Raw genomic sequence first — 6,000 nt, forward strand, 5'->3', positions numbered from 1 at the left:
CGTGCCGCCCTCGCGGCCCCGCACATGGCTCCTCCGGTCGTGCGCCCACCCATGGCTCCTCCGGCCATGCCGTGCCGCCCCCTCGGCCCCCCCCGATGGCTCCTCCGGCCATGCTGTGCCGCCCCCTCAGCCCCCCCCCCGATGGCTCCTCCGGCCATGCCGTGCCACCCCCGCAGCCCCCCCCATGGCTCCTCCGACCATCCGTGCCGTGCCGCCCCGCAGCCCCCGCTCATGGCTCCTCCGGCCATGCCGTGCCGCCCCCGCGGCCCCCCCTCATGGCTCCTCCGGCCATGCCGTGCCGCCCCCGCGGCCCCCCCTCATGGCTCCTCCGGCCGCGCCGCCCCCCCATGGCTGCTCCGGCCGCGCCGCCCCCCCCGCATGGCTCCTCCTGCCATGCCGTGCCGCCCCCGCAGTCCCTCCATGGCTCCTCCTGCCGTGCCCCGCCACCATGGCTCCTCCGGCCATGCCGTGCCGCCCCTTCGGCCCCCCCATGGTTCCACCGGCCACACCGTGCTGCCCCTGCGGCCCCCCCTCATGGCTCCTCTGGCCACGCCGTTCCGCCCCCGCGGCCCCCCCATGGCTCCTCCGGCTGTGCCCCCCCCATGGCTCCTCGGGCCATTCCGTTCCACCCCCGCGGCCCCCCCCGATGGTTCCCCCGGCCATGCCGTGCCGCCCCCGCGGCCCCCTCCATGGCTCCTCCGGGCGCGCCACCCCCCCCCCCCCATGGCTCCTCCGGCCGTGCCCCCCCGCATGGCTCCTCCAGCCATGCCTAGCCGCCCCCTAGGCCCCCTCATGGTTCCTCCGGCCATGCCGTGCTGCCCCCACGGCCCCCCCCATGGCTCCTCCGGCCGTGCCGTGCTGCCCCCTCGGCCCCCCACATGACTCCTCCGGCCGTGCCCCCCCACCATGGCTCCTCCAGCCATGCCGTGCCGCCCCCTCGGCCCCCCCCATGGCTCCTCCGGCCACGCCACCCCCTCATGGCTCCTCCGGCCATGCCATGCCGCCCCCGCGGCCCCCCATGGCTCCTCCGGCCATGCTGTTCCGCCCCCGCGGCCCTCCCATGGCTCCTCCGGCCATGCCGTGCCGCCCCCGCGGCCCCCCATGGCTCCTCCAGCCATGCTGTTCCGCCCCCGCGGCCCCCCCATGGCTCCTACGGCCATGCCGTTCTGCCCCCGCGGCCACCCCCATGGCTCCTCCGGCCGTGCTTCCCCCCATGGCTCCTCCGGCCGTGCCCCCCCCCTTTGCGTGCAGGAGGTCAGCGCCGGCTGGGCAGGCCAAGCTTCAGAGCTGACCATGGGCCCCACCTGCTGGCGCCATGGTAACCCCTAACTAAGGCGCCGCTTTTGGAAAATGTGCTGAGGGGAAGTGGCTGCTTCCCCTGCACCCCCCCCCCCAGCTACGCTACTGGTGGGGATCACTGCCGGGGCACTATTTCAGCCCCACATTTTTGGGTGGACCTCCCACCGTGGGAGCTGCAGAGCACTCCCCCGCCACACACAAACACACACACCCTGGTGCTGGGAGGGGAACAGGGAAAGGACAAAAGAAGCAAGAGAAGAAGAGAAAGGAGGGAGGGCTGGAGGAAAAGGTGAAACAAAACGGACAAACCCCAATGTCCCCAGTGATTCTAAGGGACAAAATCCCAGGTATGGAATAAAATGCTGCCTCCTTAAGCTCGTGTTTTCCATGCCTAGAATTCAACTCCCACCCGATGGATCAGACTGAACAGGTTTCACACCTGGAGGAGGCTCTTACCTTCTCCACAGGGACGTCTGCTTTCTAGTACAATCACGAAAAGGGAAGGAGAAAACTCGACAGAGGTTTCTCCTGCCGCTCACGTACGTGAACCCGAATGTTCTCTCAGTCCTCAAAGAGAGACCTCGAGACAGAGACTTGCTTTAGCAAAGCCCCAGGGGTCTCTGAGCTTTCCCGGGCCACTCGCCTCTGTCCTGCCGGGCTGATGTCAGCATCTCTCTGTGAGGTCACCACCTTTGACCAATAGTCTGAGGTCCTGCAAAAGGCCTTTGTGATGTCACTGTCACGCCCCTCCCTTGCTGTGCTAATGTCCTGCCCCTGGCCAGGCACTTGGGAGCTTTGAGCTACTCCCTGTGGATCACCCCACTCAAGGCGTGTTCATTTTAGGAAGTGAGCCGACTAGACAGTAAAACCTCAGACGCTGCTCCCAATGCCACACTCCGTTTTTCAGAAATTACTAGACTTGATGGCCAGAAGAGACCATTAGAGCATCTAATCTGACCCCCAGCATGTCACAGGCCTCCTGTACGACACCATAGCTACTTTGGGGGCAAACACATTACAGAACGGCATCTAGTCTTCATTCAATGACATAAAGAGATGGAGAATCCACCACTTTCCTTGGTAGCTTGTTCCTGTGGTGAATCATTCTCGCCGTTGAATATTTGTGCTTTATTTGTAATATGAATTTGTCTCTTTTCACCTTCAAGCCACTGGGTCTTGTTCTGCCTTTCTCTGCTTGATTAAAGAGCCCTTTAATACCCAATCTTTTCTCTCCATTAAGGCACTTCAACACTTCAATGAAGTCACCTTTCAATCTTCTTTTGATAAGCTAAATAAATTAATGGAGATATCCTATCTCCTAGAACTGGAAGAGACCTTGAAAGATCATTGAGTCCAGCCCCCTGCCTTCACTAGCAGGACCAAGTACTGATTTTGCCCCAGATCCTTAATTGGCCCCCTCAAGGATTGAACTCACAACCCTGGGTTTAACAGACCAATGCTCAAACCACTGAGCTATCCCTCCCCCATCTAAAGCAGTTGAGCTCTTTCAATCACTCACTAGAAGGCATTTTTCTCCAGCCCTCAGAACATTTGGTGGCTCTTTGCTGCCCCAGCTCCAATTTCACAACATCTTTTTCAAAGGAGGACAGTATTCCAATATCGGATGCAGTATTCCAATATCGGTCTCACTGATGCCGTGTCACCTCCTGTGATGCTATTGACATAATCTGTAACTGTATAGATCACCATTGCCACCACTGTTACATATTTGCAGCCAATATTGTATAAAGGTTGTCGCGGAAGGGGTCTATGGAGAGATTCTGATTGGCTGATTAGGATTATGCTCTCTGTATATGTGTAGCAGTTTTGTAGTTGACGTTCTGAATATTGGCTCTATACTGTCTGTATTTCAAACTTGTGCTATGCTTCCAGGGAACACCCCAGACAAGTTGGTGTTAGCTCTGCCTAGACTGCTTGATGGTCCACTAAGGACCATGAGCTATAGAATTGACCCATTGAGAGAAGGTAGATACACCTTGTGACTCAGCAAGGCATGCAGGGACCTGCCTATGGACAGAACTCTAAGGTTTTTCTATGCCACATGCTGGATAGAGTGTCCTTGGGACAAAGAAAGCAAAGACCACATGGCAAGAGACTATAAAAGGCTGATGCCTTGTCTCCATCTTGTCTTCAATCCTGCTTCATACCTCTGGAGGGACTTGGCTAAAAAAGGAAGCTCTATACAAAGGACTGAATGACCCATCCCAGCTGTGGATGTACTCCAAAGACTTGATTTGAACCTGCAGTTTAGAAAAGCAGAGGGCACTAGTTGAACGTCAGGCTTGCTTAGGCCAGATGTAGCACAATGCCATTTGCTTGTAAGCAGCATTTCAGCTTATGGAATGCCCTCCTCCATTTGTGAATCCATTGATCCTTCATTTGTTTTCAAGCACATTCTTCATTGCTTTCAAGTTACATTGTTATTAAAAAAGTCTCATGAAATTGGAACTAACACAAAATGATTTCTTTTAGAGAAGTGATAAATCGCCCTTGATTAGAACTTCATAACTCGGGATACTGTGTAATTTCATGCCAAGCTTCTTTGCCTTGCTTTAATCCTTGGGTACAGCCCCAGCAGGTTGTGTGGTATATATCCTTCCTTGTCATTTAGCCATGCCCACCACCACTCAATTGCATCTTCATCTTCCCGGCGTAGTATTGTCATGCAGTCTCCTTCTTTCATGGACAACTCATCGTCATTCTATGCTTCATAATCCCAGAGTGCGTAGATCACTCCTTTGTTCATTATCCCCATTTTCTTCTGCACTCTGCACAGAAACTGAGAGCACTGGGTGTAGCCTTCTTCCATTTCTTCACATTTGTCTGCAGCTGTCTGCATGTCACTGTAGGTCATAGCAAACACAGCAGCACCTGATTCCACTAGGAATTTGCACACCTGGACGTTCTTGCAAGATGCCGCGCAGTGTAAAGGGGTCCATCCATCACTATCTGCAGCGTTAACATTCACACCAAACTGTACCAGAAACTTTACAATCTCGGTGTGACCAGCACACACGGCATTGTGAAGTGCTGTAATTCCTTCATCATTGGGCAGGCTGGGATCCTCAACCTCATAAATGATTCTCTGCACAAGGTCAAATTCTCCCTCCAAAGATGAATCTAAAAGCAATGCAAGGGGGTTGAATTTCACTCTCATTCCATGGGCAATCCTCTCTGAGCCAGTTTTATGTAAGTTCGTCCTCTTCCCAGGAGGTAAGAAAAACTGTCCAGTGACTTCAGGGGGTCGCATACTGAAGGAGTCCTCTCCCAGTCCCTCTGGTTCTTCTGATGGGTAAGGTGGTGGTGGGTATGGAGGATATTCCTCCATGTAAACTTCCAGTGGTTCTGGTGACTCTAGACTTGGTTCTTCCATTTCAGACTGCATGAGTGCATCACTGTCTGATGTTACCTCAGGCACGCTACCTAGCCCTGCTGAAGGTAGAGGCAATTCATTCTGATCTGTGCTTCTATCACTGCTACAAGCCTGAACCAAGAACTTTGCCATTACTGTATGCAGGGCTGGCTTTAGGAAGTGCGGGTCCAATTTGAACATTTTAGGCGGCGCCCCGACAGGGATGAGTAAAAAAAAACACACGTAAAAAAACCCCTTTCATTTCTTCCATGTATTATTTACTTTCCATAACTATATAAATAAAATCAAAATTATATATTACCTATATTGCTTGCTAGAGTCAGGGCAGGGGCAGGGCAGGGGCTGATTGGAGGTAGGGTCTGCCTGGAGGCAGGGCAAGGGGTGCAGGGCTGGCTGCGGGCAGGACAGGGGGTGCGGGGCTGGCTGGAGACAGGGGCTGGTTGCGGGCAGGAGAGGGGGTGCGGGGCTGAAAGCAGGGCAGGAGGTGCAGCAGGGGCTGGCTGCAGGCAGGGGGTGCGAGGACAGCAACAGTGGGGTTCGTTGCCCGGTGTGCTTCTGTCATAACTATAAAGGGAAGGGTAACAGCTGTCCTGTGTACAGTACTATAAAATCCCTCCTGGCCAGAGACTCCAAAATCCTTTTCCCTGTAAAGGGTTAAGAAGCTCAGGTAACTTGGCTGGCATCTGACCTAAAGGACCAATAAGGGGACAAGATACTTTCAAATCTTGGAGGGGGGGAAGGCTTTTGTTTGTGTTCTTTGTTGGGGAGTGTGTTCATTCTCGGGACTGAGAGGGACCAGACATCAATCCAGGTTCTCCACATCTTTCTAAACAAGTCTCTCCTATTTCAAACTTGTAAGTAAATAGCCAGGCAAGGCGTGTTAGTTTTCCTTTGTTTTCTCAACTTGTAAATGTACCTTTTACTAGAGTGTTTATCTTTGTTTGCTGTACTTTGAACCTGAGACTAGAGGGGAGTCCTCTGAGCTCTTTAAGTTTGATTACCCTGTAAGGTTAATTTCCATACTGATTTTACAAAGATGATTTTTACTTTTTTTCTTTAATTAAAAGCCTTCTTTTTAAGAACCTGATTGATTTTTCCTTGTTTTTAAGATCCAAGGGGTTTGGATATTGATTCACCAGGAGTTGGTGGGAGGAAGGAGGGGGGATGGTTAATTTCTCCTTGTTTTAGATCCCAAGGGGATTAGATCTGTGTTCACCAGGAGTTGGTGGGAGGAAGGAGGGGGGATGGTTAATTTCTCCTTGTTTTAAGATCCAAGGGGTTTGGATCTGTATTCACCAGGGAATTGG

The 6,000-nt window shown here is 53.6% G+C and overlaps 1 pseudogene; it reads right to left on the reverse strand.

Moving 5' to 3' along the window:
- Positions 1–3,847: 3,847 nt before the first annotated feature.
- LOC135975468 (apoptosis-stimulating of p53 protein 2-like) lies at positions 3,848–4,758 on the reverse strand (annotated as a pseudogene).
- Positions 4,759–6,000: the final 1,242 nt, after the last annotated feature.

Source organism: Chrysemys picta, chromosome 13 (genome assembly GCF_011386835.1).
Source record: "Chrysemys picta bellii isolate R12L10 chromosome 13, ASM1138683v2, whole genome shotgun sequence".
Taxonomy (NCBI): Eukaryota; Metazoa; Chordata; order Testudines; family Emydidae; genus Chrysemys; species Chrysemys picta.